This window comes from Camelus bactrianus, chromosome 17 (assembly GCF_048773025.1).
Source record: "Camelus bactrianus isolate YW-2024 breed Bactrian camel chromosome 17, ASM4877302v1, whole genome shotgun sequence".
NCBI classification, from domain to species: domain Eukaryota; kingdom Metazoa; phylum Chordata; class Mammalia; order Artiodactyla; family Camelidae; genus Camelus; species Camelus bactrianus.
Window position 1 is genome coordinate 14146754 of NC_133555.1, and position 15683 is coordinate 14162436.

The following is a 15683-nucleotide window of genomic DNA, read 5'->3' on the forward strand; positions in this document are numbered from 1 at the left end:
TCTGGAGGAAAGAAATGGTTCTTTGTGTTTCAGCCAGTTGTGACCAAGTATAGAAATTATTCCTTCCCCAAGACACTGCTAGGTTATTAGCAAATAGTGGAAACAGGTCTCTTTTTATTTTTATAGCTCAAGTGGCTACAGTGAGACGTTCCACAATTAGGACAGAATTAATTACTTAGTGCTGATTTATACCTATGGTTACCCGTATTAATGCTACATTAAGTTATTTTAAATAAAGCATTTCAGTGGGGTAAACTGGCTAAAATGTAAAATTGTTTCTTATGTTCCTTTTTTCATAACTAAAAGATCCATTTTGTAGAGATGTCTATAAATCTTGTGAAAATATTTTTCATCATTCTACCTTGTAGACTCATTAGGATCTGATGATGGCAATCAAACCAACAAACTTGTTCTCCTTTCTTGTCTCTTGGTCTTCCTTTCAGTGTTTTTTATCTAGCATAGTATTTACCTCAACTTACTTTGTGTCATTGTTATGGACTGAATGTGTCCCCCCAAAATTCATATGTTGAAATCCTAACCCCCAATGTGATGGTATTGTGGAACTAAAGCAACCTCAGCTAAAATTGGAGTCTGGGCAGGCCTGTTGGGGTAGCTCTCATGTCTGCCATGCAAAGTCATTTACTACAAATAGGAAGAGACATCTCATCTCAGACAGGAAGGCCTTGCCTACTTTATTATCTACGAGCAGGGAGGAGAAAACATTAGTCTGCCCTATGACAGCCCAGCCAATCAGACTGCAGCAGCTCAACCAGTGAGAAACCTCCATGCTTTGTACTCTCAGCTTCCTTCAGTGGACTCTTTGGTTATTACAGCCCCTAGAACCAAACCCAAACCACCACCACCCCCGCCCTGCCCCATAAAAGCAAGTCCTCCTTCCTTGTTCTCTGGACTTGCCTATGCTCCATCATAGTTTGCGTATCCTGAATTACAGTTCCTCTGGCTATTCCTGAATAAACTCACTTTCATTGGTAAAATAACTGGCTATAATATGATTAAATTCAACAGTATTAAGAGGTAGAGCCTTTGGGAGGTGTTTAGGTCATGAGGGTGGCACTCTCATGAATGGGATTTGTGTCCGTGCATGAACTGACCAGAGAACTTGCTCTCTCTTTCTCTGCTGTCTTCCATATAAAGATACAAGAAAAAGCTATCTGCAAACCACGAAGAGGGCTTTCACCAGAACCGAACCAGTCTAGCCATGCTGGCACGCTCATCTCACATTTCCAGCATCCAGAAGTCTAAGAAATAAATGTCAGTTGCTTAAGCCAGCCAGTCTATGGTAATTTGTTTTAGCAGCCAGAGCTGACTAAACCAATCTTTCTTTTCATTCTTTATCCCTCATCCAAGATACTTTTTCAGCTAATACTAGTCATCCTCTATTCATAAAGAAACAGCTTTTGTTTTTCATTCTCAAACTCCCCTGTGAAGAACTTTATTTTGCCTTCAGTTTAGAAAAACACCTTTTGCCTCAACATATCAGCTAAGATTTTTTTTAGACACATAAAGCATTTCAAAGACACACACAGAACAGAAGCTCAATTTTAACAACAATATATTTACTACTGTCAAAAAATTTGCATCCTAATAACAGTATGAGCAGAATTAAAATATAAATATATAAAGAATATTTTATATTAAATAAAGTAATCTTCATTTTTTCCCAAGAAATTTTGGCAGTCTTGGGGAAAACATTTTAGAGAGACAGACTGATAAGATATTTGTTGAGACCAAATGTAAAAAAAGAAATTGTTGAGGTAACTTAATGAAAGGCAGTCACTTTGTGCAAAAGCCCATATTTTCAATGAAGTGATGTATGTATATAACCTTTTTTCCAAAACATGATCATATTTAAGTATGAAAGACAGTGTTAGTCTCATTTATATTGGGGCAAAAAAAAAAGAATCCCATAAATAGAATTACTGAATGGGAAACTTCCACTTGTGTATACTCACACACCCGGGGGAAGGACTGTTATACACAGTAGTCTTTAGCATGCTATGTAATAGGTTCTCAATTCAAGAGCTCTGAACTTCAAAAGGCCTCATTTCTTCCTCAGTTTGCAACAGTCTCATCCCTATCAAAGTTCAGTTGCTAACTACACATGGGCATACCCTGTTTACCAACTCTCTTAACCTTGTCAGTCTGTTGCCATTTCAAATTTCCATGAAATCTACTTTTAAAACACTGATCTATAGGAGCCAGTGCTTTCTGATCAAAAAGAGGACAGGTATCAGGTGGTCACCATCTCAGCTCTGCCAGCAATTAACTGGGAAAAGTTATGTAATCTTTCTGTGCCTCAGTTTCTTCTTTTGTAGAGGAAATTAATATTTATTAACATTTTACCTTGAACTAGTCACTATAAACATAGAAGAAATAATTCTAAGTCGAATTCTATGATTTCATAACTGTATAAGTGATTCCAATATTGTTTTTAACTTCCATTAATTTCCATCCCTGAAGTTTGGGATGTGCCAGCTGGACTGTATGTTAGCATGAAAACATAGTTCGTCCAAGTCTGATTTCTGGACCAGCAGCACCAGCCAGCATCATCTGGGAGCTTGCTAGAGATGCAGAGCCTCACCCCAGAGCTGCTAAATCAGAATCTGCATTTTAACCGCATTCCCAGTTGCAGGCACATTAAAGTTTTACAAGTGCTGGACTACCTAGGGAGCAAAGTCCACTTAACCTCACAGAGGATGTACAGAGAGCAGAGTCTAACATTAGACCCCGAATTCAAGACCAAGCCTTGCTCTTACAGTTTCTGTCAAAGAGTAGAGCTTCCAAATAGCTGAGTTCACTTCTCTCTGTCTTAGTTCCTTCATCTATAAAAAGATGGTAAGACAATAGCTACCTTGTAGAATAGTTTTAAGAGTTGCAGAGTACTGGGTATAAGCAATGAACACAGTGCCTGACACATTGAAATGGAAGCTCTTTCAATCATTAAACAACCATTTACAGTACAGGTATCAGGTGTGGGTCAGATATGTGCTAGGGGCTGTGAATGCAGCAATAAACAAACAAGCAAAAAATGTCCCTAGTTTCCTGAAGCTTACATTCTAGTGAGAGATTCTGGCAACAAAAAACATATGTAAAAAAAGTATCACATAGGGAAGTATCACATCTGTGAAGTAAAGAGAATGACAGCAGGGCTATTCCAGGCAGTAAGTTTGGCAGTCATCTTCAGAGGAGAAAACAAGTGAGTAGATGCCTGATTTAGTTATAGTTGATTGGTACCCAAAGCTAAGTTCCAGGCACAGTGCTAAGCATTTCGTATGCCTTCATGTTTCCAGAATCCTCCAGTCTGACCCTCTTACTAGAAAAATGGAGAACTTGCTTGAATAGGGTATTCAATGGACAGACATTTATGGTAAAAGTTTCATGGAAGAATTTTTGCCACTATTATCCAGTTATTATAAAAATCTCAATTTTTACTCCAGTTTGGATGCTGAAACCTTACTATTACTCCTTAGTCAGACTCACGGAACCTCTCAGAACCACCCACCCCAGCAGGAGAGATGACCATTCTGCAATCTCTACAGCTAGATACACACTTGGGGACGGTAACACAGCAAAGTCCATTAGGACTTGTCTTTCCACCCACAGGAACTACAAGACTCCTCACCAAAGCCTTTTTCTAGAAATGGGTATGTTTAACTTAGTAACTTGGCTACAGTCCAATTTATACTTTAACCTAAGAATGTCAGTCTGTGGGTTTAGCAGGTATTTTTCTCCATTTCCTTCTGCTACACAATAAACAGGCAAACAAATAACTGTTATGTGGTGTCAGTGGCATGAAATAGCTTCTATATTCCAACACAGATGGGGTCTCTTAATAATGGGAAGATGATCTCACACTTTAAAGTGCTTTGATATAAAAGGTGCCATATAAAAAGGAAGTTATTCTTCTTAGTTATAATACCCTAAAAAAAAAAAAAAAGGATTTGCCATCTAAATGGCTGCTGAAACTTAACTGCAGAATTGCTTATAATGCTACAATCAGTTGAGGCCAAATTCAATAAAAACTCCATCCGGCATTCACACTGAGAAGACCCACATGTGCCTTTAATTTTTTTTTTTTAATTTCCTGGGCTTCCGGCCCAGAAATTGGATGGAAATTTTATTTAAACCTGCTCTTGTGTATCAACTTTCAGTAAATATCAGGTTTTCAGTTGACTCACATTATGCTTTACATTTGGAGCAAAGGGAGAAAATAAAATGATGCATATCTCTCCATATACATATATTTACACAGCTCTTACCTGTTCTAGGAAACTGGGGCTCACACTAAAGTCTCATCATTACTCCTACAAATTTAGGATGTCCCCCCTTCTGCTGCAACCATAGATTTGAAATTCCATTAAATCCCTTTCCAGCACTAATCAGCTTTTGCTAGCACGGGCAATGTAATCTGAGTTTGAAAATGACTAATTATTTGGAGATGGCAGTGGGAGGTTCAGGTTAAGATTTCTCTCCCTCTAATTTAAGGAAACTTCTCTCCTGTCTTTTCTCTGTCATTTTGCTGCCTGGGGCTGGCTCCCCCTCCTCGATGAAAATGCTCTTTCCTTTCCCATTACACAGGGTCTATATGTATGTGTGTATTAGAAGGAGCATACATTATGAGACATCAACCTGAAAATATTAAGAGAAGAGGCACTCCTGTGATGGATGTGGGCCTGGCAGTAATTGCACCTGCTAGGTGCAAGGCATATGCATAATTTGCATGGAAAGTTTTCTCAGCTCCTTCCAGAATACAACAGTTCTACCCAATAAAACATTTTGTCACACTCAGGGGGTTTGCCAACATGTTCCCAGATTGCAAGCAAAAAGAATATTTACAGTAACCAATAACAATGGAAACGATCATAAACAACCTTTCGTACCTGTGCTTTTTTTTTTTTTTTTGCTAAGTAGAGAGACTGTAAGGAGCCCAAATTTACTGCAATTTAATTCTGGTGGGAAAAAGCACATTATTTTTATTTAAAGTAGTGAGCTCTATCTATCCTTGTCTCCCCCGTTTTAAAACATAAATAACCCCAGCTTTTTTTTTTTTTTAATCCAGCAATTACTTTTACAGGGAAGAACAGTTTCCTGATAAAATGGGAGACAGGGACGAAAGTGGCCAAGATGAGACATTTACCCAGCATGTAAGCCAGGCCCCTGCCCTGTGCTTCTGGGAAAAGAAGGCATCACTGCTGAAATAGTTCTGGTGGGAACCCCTCCTCACCCGAACCTTTGAAGCAGTTTCTTTCTGCCAGCAGGACAGACTGGGGCCCTATATGTGGGCTTCACCATAGGGAGCAGAGCCCTGCCTCTTATTGGCCTGGATTCTACCTGTGGTCTTTTAAACCTCCTGAAGGGGAGTTTTTTCAAAAGTTTAAATTCCATTCTGAGATGTAGGAGACTAAGCAGGTGAACTTATTTCTGGGAAAAATGAGCAAAAATGAGAAAGAACAGTCATTTCCCTTAAACTCCCTTTCAGGTCTTTTCAGTCCAGGATGCTGCCCCAGATGAGGCAGATGAGGTTGTGTACCTCTGACAGTAGGGATTAGAGAGAGGAAAGAGAAGAGGGGGCAGGTCTGAAACACTTGTTGAAGTCTAATTAAACAAACATGAGTAGTTTTTCACTATAAAGGGAAAGCAAACTTATGCTACATTCTAAAAACAGTGTCAAAAAATTATAAAATGCAGTCCCAATTTCAGTTTTACTCACAAGGACTATCGTTAACAGTATCCTTGGACATCCTTCTAGAAATGGTGAATGCATAAATCTGCATGCACACATGTATACAAGCACAAAAACTGTAAATCCTTTTCCTGAATTTTCTTTCTCCTAATAATACCTCTTGAAGGTCATTTCATGCCAGTGCTAGTAGATGTCCTCCCTCTCTGTAGCGGCTGCATTATGTTCCACCGTATGTCTCCACCATATTTTAATCATCTACTCTCCTAATGATGGACAGATAGACTGTTTCCAATTGTTTTTCGATTAGAAATAAAGGCTCACTGAAAGACCTTTGCAAGGTACGGGAAGGAAGTCTAGCCGACGTATTCAAAGCATGGAGTTAGGATTTCAAAAGGCTTTCATTCAAGGCCAGCTTCTCCAACCAACCATTGCCTGTATGTATTTAAGAAAATAAAGGTGATAAAATCTACCTCATAGGGTCCTTGTAAAAAGAAAAAAAAAATGTGATTATTCTCATACCTGACTCATTGAGGCCTTAGGCAAATTGATTTCTTCATCACTAAATCAGGGAATAATAAGAGATCCGGGGTGCTCTGGGGACAATCAAGAACTAATTCACTTAAATTGCGCAGTCCACTACCTGCACATAGCAAACCCTTAATAAATACCAGCTTTAATACGAAAATTGTCTATCTTTGCGCACTTGTGGGAGCGCAGGTGCAGGAAGCTTTCCTAAAAGTGAAATCCCTACCTTTAACCCCGTGCTCCCCGGGGGCCAACTGTGCGCGCACGAGGCCACCCAGCGGTGACACGCTGACCGCCGCCCCACTCTGACGCCGCGCCCGGGGCCCTGCGGAGGCCGGACGCACGTGGGCGCACGCGGCCTGAGCGCAGGGCTACGCGGGGTCCGGCCGGGCGCGGAGGCGTGGGGGGGGGGCGGCCGAGGCGCGAGGCGCAGAGCCCTGTTGGCTGCTCCGTCGCGCTCTCCGCCCCTCCCTTCAGCCCGCCCGCCCGCCTCCCCTCCCTCCGGTGCCCGCGCGGGAGCGGCAGAGGCGCAGGCATCGCTCGCTCGGCGCCGGCAGCGGCCACAGCAGCTTGGCGCGCGGCGGCGGCGGCGGCGGCGGCGGCTGGCCGGCGGGCGGGCGTTGCAGGCTCGGCCGGGAACGGCGCGGACCAGGACGCTGTGGACGCGGCGGCTCGCGCGGGCGCGCACGGCTGCCCAGCGAGTCCCGGCGATCAGGGGCTGGCCGGCCGGTGGAGTGGGCACTTGGTGAGCTCGCTGCAGGGACCAGGTAGGTCGGGGATGTCTGGCTTGTCGCGCTGGCCCGGTTACTGGGATAAGCCATCTGCCAGGGCAAACTTTCTGCAGTGGCTTCACGGCTCCTCAGCCCCAAAGTTTGTTTGCGGGTAAATGCACCCGAAGGGTGGAGAAAAAAAACTGCCTTTCCGGGTCGATTTGCTTCGGGAAGATTATTTTTTTCCCTTCACGGGCAAGGATTGGCTTCTGGGTGGGGAGGCTCCACATCCTCGGTAGAAGCGTGGGGAAATGCGAGGTGGGTTTCGCTGGCTTGTCCTTAGCGCAGCGGATTTGTGCAATGAAAGTTGGGGGAGGGGGGCGGGGAGGAAAGTTGTGAACTGCAAGGGTATAGAGGAAGAATCCCAGGTCTATGGTGCTGAAGGTGGAAATGGGATAGCTTTTATTTTTTTAAATGTTTTGTCAGAAACCTCTTTCCTGGCCTCAGCTCTGAGGAAGCCAGTGTAGAGGATGCTTAGATTAGCGATCAAGTTTTCCGAGCTGCATTTTCTCTCCACTTTCAAACCTGCATTCTTGGATGAAATCCCCGGTCACGTTTATTTGCCAGGATTGTATCTGATGGACTGTGGTCCAGGTTTATTGAAATCGCCGGACCCTAGTCTTGGCTGCTTCTTGGTTCTCTAAGGAGCCCTGCAAAACAACCAAGCAGGTACCAGAATGTTGAGATCAGAAAACCAAAAGTGACAACTGGGCACTCCAAGTTACAGCACCTTGGAGAATATTTTTTGGTTTGCTTGAAATGAACGATCAGCTTCTGGTCTCTGCTTGTGCGGAGCTCCCCACGGCTCGCCAGTCCTTGTGTCCTTCCCTGTATTGCATTTGCTTATTGATTTACAGCACGGAGATGAGCCCAGAGGAATGATTTAATAACAAACGGTGCCCGCTGTGGTGAGGAGAGCAAATCTCTGTTCTGAGCCAAAGGGAGGGGAACAGAGATCTGCGAAAGGGGTAGCCAGTCTGTTCACCTCAAACCAAGATATGGGGGAAGCAGAGCTAGAGAAAGCAACGGACAAGAGATGTGTGATGTGCAGGGAGGGAGGTCAGAAACCCCAGTTCCTATGAAGACTAGGTAAATCCAGAAATAATTTTAAAATGATTAAGCAAGAATAACTGAAAAAAAAAGTAGGAAGACTGTACGTGTTGCTGTTTCTGTCTGCCCCCACAGAGATGAATATCACACCAGCTGAAAAAGAATCTTGATCTGTAAATAGATTAAAAATGGGAATTAACCAGAACAATGAATCAGAGCCCTTCAGAGATTGAAAGGGGGAGTAATTGCTTTTGAAAGAGCTATTACGTCTCAATATTGAAGTCAAATATGTTACTTTTGCCTTGTTAACTGTGTTTACTAACTGTAACAGGACTTTGGCTGGGATAACCTGGCATCTGACTCTGTGGTTTTAACCCTTTGTGGGCTATAGTAGTAGGGAAGAAATTGACTGCAGGTTAATATTCATATCCAGTTGAGCAGCATCAGCAAGGTGCTTAATGTGCTCCAGTCACTGGGTGCAGTAAGACGGGTTCTTGTAAGTCTTGTTCATAAAACATGTCTGATAGGATTCCACCTCCTTCATGCAGAGACTATGCAAATTATAAAAGTAGTGGCTTCAGGAATTACTGGTGTTTGAATGCTTGCTTGAAGTTAGTTGAGAGCCAACATGTGGTTTGAGTATCCCGGAAAGGATCCATATCCACTAGGGAAATAGAGCAAATTGGTGCACATTGTTTTAGATGAATGGTGAGGCTGAATACACATGTGTGGCCCTCCTGTCTAAAGATGGGATATCAGAGGGAGGCACTGAGTGGCTAATTGATTTTCGGGGGAATAGATTCAGGCAGTGGCTGCCTCAGACAATAACATTCAGCTCCATGTCCTACTTGCTGTCTGTATATCATTAATGTCAGCCTGAAGACACGAAGGCATTAAGTTTATTTCTCCAGGAGAACTCTAACTTTGAAATATCCTTTTCAACACAGCCAGATAGCCCAAGTGTTCCTTAAAATGACAACAAAACATTTAATAGGACCAAAGTGCTGAGCAATTTCAACTGGAGCAAATATTAGCTGCGGACAAGCTGCAGCCTTTCCATTGCTGATTTATGCTCAATTTTATCACTGTCACATTTCATATATGCCTAGTTATTACAAACTAATAGCCTCTTTGCTCTGCTAGCAAAATATGTCTTTCTCTTTTATAAGTTCCTAATTCTTCATACATTCAGCACACATCTTCCAGCTTTGTTTTTACTGCATAATTTAAGTGTCCAAGTTGAAGTTCTCATTAACTCTTAATATGTTTTGTGCTGAAATAGTACATAAATATAATTGCCCCTTTCAAACTGCCAGATCTGTATATATCACTATATTGTTGCAGAGCCACCAAACAGAGAAGCATATGACTGGTTCAGTGTTCTGTGTTTTCCAGTCACTGTTTAGTAAGTTGTTAGCTGTAAAATAATGTTGATTTTATGCACTGGGAGATGTTCAGATGGCAAGAGGATTTGTTGATGCTGTGCATGATTGCTTGCCATCTCTGATTTAGCCATCACCACCAAAAGGCTTTAATAAGCCTTTTGATCTTAGGGAGTTACTTTGTCTCTCTGAAGGTGAGCTTCTCTCAGGCTCTCCTGTGGTTTTAATTAGCATGTATTAGTCAGTTTGTGCTGGTGGGCTGTTTCCTTTCTCATGCTATGTAATAGTGCATTAGATAATACCCTTTTTGCAAAGATGTTTGGCAATAATTAGCATGTTGGGGCCACAGAATATTTTAAGGTAAAACATTTCTTTGAAGTTGATGGATTACATATCTCAGAGAGGAGAGAGAAGAGAGCTAATTTATATAAAAAATTCAGAATGGATCATGTGTACTAAATGGTTTTTGTGTCCCTTCCCCTCAAGTGTCCTTCCCCCAAGTACCCTTCCCCACCACTGTCTGTCTCCTGAACACTATGGGACATTCCTTTTGGAAATTTGCTGTAGGAGAAATGCACTTTCTTGTTGAAACTTTGTATGCCAAGTTTCAATCCATAGTATGGTTTTATTTCCCCCCTTTTTATGTACATGTTATAAACAAGAAATAAAGGTTTGTAATAGAAGTGCTGGCAGAACTTTATAGCATCTCAAACAGCTCTGCTACTTGGAATGTAAATATTTGTAGAATCTTTACTGTGCAAGAAGCTGCCTTGCAAAAAAGTGAGAAAAAATGACTATTTTGTTAAGTAGGATAAAATAATTCAGAAGGTATGAGTATTCCTTATTGCAAATATATTGACATTTTAAGAAATAGATTATGTATGGTACAGCAATTCCATAGCACTCTCTTAGGTGCCTTTGGAACACAGACTGTAAATTTTCTATGTTCTAAAACAAGAGAACGAATTTGCCCCGTTTGTTTTTCTATCTTGACTTTGAGTGCCTTTCAAATGTTAACTGATGAGCTCTGTCATTCCAAAACCACTTTGATTATATTGCTGATAAATGAGCCTGACAGAATACTATTTTTAATAGGATAAAGAATTCTTGGGCTCATTATAATACTTTAAAAACTCTTATTTGGGGAACTAGTGCAACTCGTATTTCATGTGTCCTTTTGATTCTGACTCTGAAATGTGTGTCACATTTGCCCACTTCTCTCCAAATCCACTGACATCATCCTACTCCAGGTTACCATCTTCTCTCCTGGGACCACTGCACTGGCTTCCCTGCCTCCTTTCTTGTTTCTTTCCCCAAATCATTCTCTGCACAGCAGTCAGGGCAGTATTTTTCTTTTCTTTAATGTAGGTTAAGTTAGTACTCCTCCCATCAAAGCACTTAAATGGCTTTATGTTGCATTCAGAACTATTAAATATTACCTGGACAGCCATGTAAGATTTAAACCCTGCCTTTTACTCCAGCATCATTTCGTGTCATGCTTTTGGGAACAAGAACTTACTAGGCTTTTTTTTCATGTCTATGGTATGGTTAACCTCTTTCCTACCTTAGGGCTTATTCTGTCCCTTTGCTTGGTAGCTCCCTTCACTCTTTACCCCCAAACACACATACATACAGGCACAAGCTTGTGCGCATCTGCTTACAGACAGACACACACAAATGTTGACTGCTGTTCATTGCTTAGTTGATAATTTAAATATGATTTACTAAGAGAGGGATGGCTCTCATTTCCTTTCTCCTCTAAATTAGGGCACCTCCGTTAGGCTCTTTTTTGTTCATATCTTCCAAAGCATTTACCATACCTTGGAATTATTTCCTTATTTGATTCTTTGTTTACTATTCTCTAAGCCATCTTGTAAGCAGTTACCACATCTGTTTTGCTCACTACTGCAAAGCAGCTCCTATCCCAGTACCTGGTTTGCAGTGGAGTTTGGTACACCCATGAGAACTATGCTTTTGGGGGTGCTGAGTTTGCAATATGTGACTGAGCACCCTTGTGACCAGAAATTCCCGTCAGGAATGCCCTGTTCAGCAGAAGTCTGCAGCTGACTTCACAGACTGCCCTTCCTGTTGGATTCCCCACAGTCTCTTAGATTGCTTGAATATCTGCTGCTTCAAACCTAATTTGTCAAAATGGGGTTCATCATTTTTCTCCCAAGCTGGTTCTGGCTTAGATGATCTCTTCTTTCTTTGACTCTCATCGTGATCCTCAAGGCGTGTGGCACCGGTGGTCTTTGGCACCATCCTCTTTCTTTGTCCCTATAACCAGTCAACTGATTAGAAATACAAGAACGTTGAGTCGGGTTATTATGCACCAGCTTAGGGTTCAAGCACTTTATCCCCTTTACACTTCTTACCTAAATGTGGCAGATTAAGAAATGGTCTTCCTCCCTCCGCTCCCTTTCTTATCCCAGTCTTTCTAACACATGGTGCTGTATTAATCCATGAGCCAGACATTTTGGGTCACTGAATACCCACTGGCTAAAGAAAAAGTGCCACTGATGCAGCCTATCTGTATAAGACTTCTTCCTCCTAATTCTCCTACAGGTGCCATCTTTAACTTTCTTGACAACTTTGTATGACACTTACAGCTTCAGGGTCCTTGCACCCATGGCTTCCACCCCAAACCCCCAGTCCTATTTTAGCGCATCTCCACCCTTAATTAGCTGTTACTTCTGCCAGGAAAGCTCTTTACTTCCATTTGTCCATTGATACCCATGCTTCTATTCCTCCAAGAAGCCTTTATTGTCCTCCCAGACTAGGTTTGAGCCCCAAGCTGTCTCTTTCTTTAGAGGGAGAATGGATTAGAATTAAATTAATACTGTACAGTTGTTTAATATCTGCCTTTCCTGATAGTGTCCAGGTGGAGTGAAACACAGGTATTAGGATTTTGGTCAAAGTTTGTGGAATAAAAGATAGTCTGATCTATTTTATTCACATGAAATTCCACCTAGTTATGTTGGGCTTCTTTTTTGGACTTAAAATTGTTTTAGTGTATATTTAAAGATTTTATTTTATTTTGCATAACTTCTGGGTGACAAATCATTCATTGATAACAAATGAGTATCTTGATATGATCTGAATTTAGAAAATTCTGTGACAGACCTATGCCCTAAAAGAAGCATAAGCTAAAGGTTGTCAGTATCAAGGATACATCTTTGTTGTAATCGTTTTTGTTTTTTTTTTTTAGTGCAAGGGGGGTAATTTGGAATTCTCAAAATTCATCATTTTATTAGAATAAAACATTGGCATATTAAAGAAATAAGTGAATGACTCTATCACAGCAAATTAAAAGCACATATTCCTTAACTACAAATAATTACTTTAAAATGGAGGAAAGCCTTATGGGCATTAAACAATTTTACTAACCATTCTTCAAACAGAAAGCCCCTCTTATAGTGCTGAAAATACTCTATTTCTCTTTCACTGATTTGCAATTTATAATTTTTCTAGAAATATGAACAGTTCTCTTGAAATAATGGAAATTCCTTGGCCCTTATAGGACTTGCTGAGTTATCTGTGAGAGTGAGACTTAGTAACTTACATTTAAAAAAATTTTTTGTTTAAAAATAATTATACTCACCGGAAGTTACAAAAATAGTAGAGAGAATTCTGTATACCCTTCATCCAGCCTTCCCCGATAGTGACATTGCATATAGCTATAGTATAATTCCACAACCAGGAAATTGATCCTGGAGCATGACTTAACTAGACAACAGATCTTATTAGGGTGTCACTGTTTTTTTTTTAACCTGATTGCAAGAATATGTGTATAGCTCCATGTCGTTTTATCGCATATATAGATCCATATGTTTAGATTTTTAATTTAAAGAACAGTTATCCTGAGAGCTTTAGTTTCCTTGTAAGCATACACTGATGTAATATTTTTGCAAGTGTCTTTGAGGTTTCAGAAGTTCCACTTCCATAGACCTTTTTTCCTACAAATCTTTGTCTTGTTCTTAAATATCATGCCCTTCTTTACTTTGGAGTTACCTGTATGTAAAAGTTGCTCTGGAAATGCAAGTCTTGGCATTTTATAAACCAGGATTTGACATTTGGGTAGTTCTCTGTGGTCATCAGCTTGGGAAACTATGTTGACTTTCCATACTACTTTTAAAAAGTTCTGCAGGTAAGCATTTGTTTATCAGTGTAATGAGTCTTCTGCAGTATTTTTATGGCACCAGGACAAAGACTCAACTGAATACTTCCGTGTATTTTCTAACAGAAACATAGTCCATTTTTATCTCTTACATAGAAATAGTCACTCTTTAAAATAACTTAACACATTGCAGAAAACGGTAATGACCCTTTTCAGGCGATTAAAATCATCCCGAACAATATAGCTAGTGATCTAATCTGATGCCTGCTACTCAATCGGGCTGGCCGCCTCTGTGAATGTAAAGCAGCAGAAAGTTGCTGATTACCATTCCTTGTTACTAATTCCGATGATTGTTCTGAAGGCTCTGAATACAGATAAGGCACATTTATACTGAAATCGGTACATGCAACGTTAGACAGTACCTACCTTACCCCTGCCCATTCCCTCTAACTACAAAGGCTTTTTTATATTTGTATATATTAGACAATTTGTTGTTTTTCTCAGCTCTTCTTAGTGACGCTTTAGTAGGACTTGTTTTAATTTTGCTGAGGAAGACCAGCTAAGAACTGTGTGTATCTGCTGTGCAATTTGGAAATTTGAGCCTTGTGGGTCAAAGGTTTTCTCATACCATTACTTAAAAATTTTCTCATATGCAGTGGGAAGATATACATGTTTATATTTAGTACTAATTTACTGGACAGTTATTTTACCAATAGTAAGCAGCAATTGCCCCTGAGGATTTGGTTCTTTAGTACTTAGTAGCAATATTAGTTAAAAAAAAAAGTGTCTCAATATATGGGTTTTGTTATATCATGAAAGAAACCACGTATTCTGTGAAGATGCTTATAAAGTGGAGGGCATATTTCCATCTAATAGGAAATTCTAGAATATAAGCATTATCTTTTTAATCTAATAGGGTCATAATTGTCTGTTGCTGTAAATAATTTGGCATTATGATTTGCTTAGAAATAACTTTTGTCATTTTTCTAGAAATTTCTTTGAGGTTTTCCTCCTGAATCTTGATATTTTATTCTTCCATCTGATTATTAATAATCTGACTATTCCTTTGTTATTCTTCCCACCCACTTTGATCTCTCCCTCATTCTTACACACACACACACACAAAACACAGTACCCAAGACAGATTAAAATAGGGAATAGAATTAAAACCAAATCATAAAATTTATAGGGTAAGGAGTACAGACATTTTGTAAGCATTGAAGCAGAAGAGAATACAATCAAATGATGGGGAGGCATTTGCAATTGGAGATAGAATTAACGTGCTCCTGTTATTTTAAAAAAAAATTTTTGAGATGGAAGTAATTAGGTTTATTTATTTAACTTCTTTATTTTTTAATGGAGGTACTGGGGACTGACCCCAGGACCTTGTGCATACTAAGCATGCACCCCACCATTGAGCTATACCCTCCCCCCTCCTCCTGTTATTTAAAGTTAGTTTCTTCTTCCACCTCCTGCTCTTTTTTATCTCTCTTCTTCCTCTCTCCTCTTCCTTTTCTTAGTTTTCTTTCTTTAGGGTCGTATTTTTGAATTGACTCTTCTGTACTGACCCCTAGTGGGTAAATGTTTTCAATTGCCTCTAATTGAAAAGATTACACATATTTGTTTGCAGGGTTCTTCCCCTCAACCTCCTCCAGGGGTGGGAAAGGCAGCTCTAAAAATGTATCAGGTTTGATCTTCAGAGAAAAAAAACTTCAAGTAAAGGTAAAGCACACATCAGCCCAGTGGGAGACTGATTGCAAAGATGGCTGCAAGAACACCGTTCTTGGTGCTCTGCCCAGTAACTTGCTCTTTCTTCCCTTTAAGCAATGAATCTGTTTCCCTGGGAATCTAGGCTAGCCTATGGAATTTGAGCATTAAAATACGGATGGAGCGAAGCAGTGTTGTGAATGCTGAGCCTTAGCCTTAAGCCACTGGAGAGGTTCCATTCTTATACTCATCCTGCCCTGAGACCAGCACATAAAGAAGCCCAGGCAAGCCTTTTTAAGAGTGAGAGGCCAGGTAAAGACAGAGACAAAGCCAAAGCCAGCCAATAGCCAGAACTGGTAGTCATGTGAGTGAGGCCATCCAGTATCAGTTAAGCCATCAGAAGACTGGCAATACAAGAGTGACCCCAG

The 15683-nt window shown here is 40.5% G+C and overlaps 1 protein-coding gene across 3 annotated transcripts in view; it reads left to right on the plus strand.

The window, feature by feature from the left end:
- Positions 1–6791: 6791 nt before the first annotated feature.
- The window catches only part of CNTN3 (contactin 3), a 299939-nt gene continuing 291047 nt past the window's right edge, over positions 6792–15683 (plus strand). For 2 of the 3 annotated variants that reach the window (XM_045507068.2, XM_045507069.2), the window contains exon 1: positions 6792–6996. The gene's annotated coding sequence lies outside the window, so the exon portion shown is untranslated. The remainder of the gene's footprint in view (positions 6997–15683) is intronic. The other variant, XM_010970589.3, reaches the window with a different exon arrangement.